Source organism: Arachis duranensis, chromosome 3 (genome assembly GCF_000817695.3).
Source record: "Arachis duranensis cultivar V14167 chromosome 3, aradu.V14167.gnm2.J7QH, whole genome shotgun sequence".
NCBI classification, from domain to species: domain Eukaryota; kingdom Viridiplantae; phylum Streptophyta; class Magnoliopsida; order Fabales; family Fabaceae; genus Arachis; species Arachis duranensis.
This window is the reverse complement of record NC_029774.3, coordinates 132311148-132312393: the sequence shown is the minus strand read 5'-3', so window position 1 is coordinate 132312393 and position 1246 is coordinate 132311148.

Here is a 1246-nt window from a genome sequence, read left to right as displayed (position 1 = left end):
ATTTATTAAATAATATAAAATAAAATTTTAATTATTTTATATTTTTATATTATAGTTTAAAATATTATTTTAATATATTTTAATATTATATTTTTTTGCATAATAATTAATCTTAATGAATAAAGAATACTCATATTTTTAGTATTTATATGTTTTATATTTAGTTATTTAAGAATAAAGATTCTGTTGCCATTTAAAATAATGTGTATTAAATTATTATCGTTTAAAGTATTTATTTATGTAATAGGATATTCTGTAATTATTAGAGTCCATCAATTTTCTTTTTTTTATACTTGTTTTTTATTTTTATCTAATAAAATCTAATGATTTATATAAATATAGCATGTTCAATAAACATATAATTGTTGTGCTCATTTTAGACATACTCTATTGATGGATATATCACATAAATTTTTGTACATAGCACAGAAATTTATTTGTTAGAGCACAAAAAATATTGTTATGCACTAATTTTTGTAAGATGTATATCAAAATTTTTGTGTTGTGCATCAAAATTCATGCATTCAATATTTTTACTAAACATATATTGGGAAAAAAAGAAGTATAACAATAATAATAGAAAAAGATGATGAAAAAAAGAAAGAGAAGAACGATGAGAAAGAAAAAAAATGTTTAATATCTTTGCTAAACGTATATAGGAAAAGAAGAATAAAATGACGATAACGATAATGAAGGAGAACCAAAAAAAAAAGAAGAAAGAGGAGAAAAAAATAAAAAAAAAACAGCCTAAAATAACAACGTAAAAAAAAAAGTTATAAAAATAAAAAAAGAGGAAGAGAGTAAATAAGCCGAAAAAGCAGTCTTGCATATATGAAAAAGAAAAAATACGCAACGACTTAATTAAAAATTCGGTTTAAAAAACGTTTCAACATCTAACTTTATTCTGTGTATATGTATATGTCATAACACTTGAATGCAAAATTTACACTTTCAATTACTCCAAATTTCAACTTATTAAATAAATTTTATTTAAACTTATTTTTTTTTAAATAGTAAATCCCGTTTGTTATATGCATATAAAAATGAAATATAAACATTGATATACTTTAGTTATTTCAGTTTGAAAGATTATCAACTTAAAAATATATTTCTAATTACACTATCATCTAATTGTATCATTATCAATCACCGCAATAATTATTATAGAAATTTTATAATATATTATTTGATGATAATTTAAACTTTTTAATTTAATTAATTAATAGTTTAATTAATTTTTTATTCT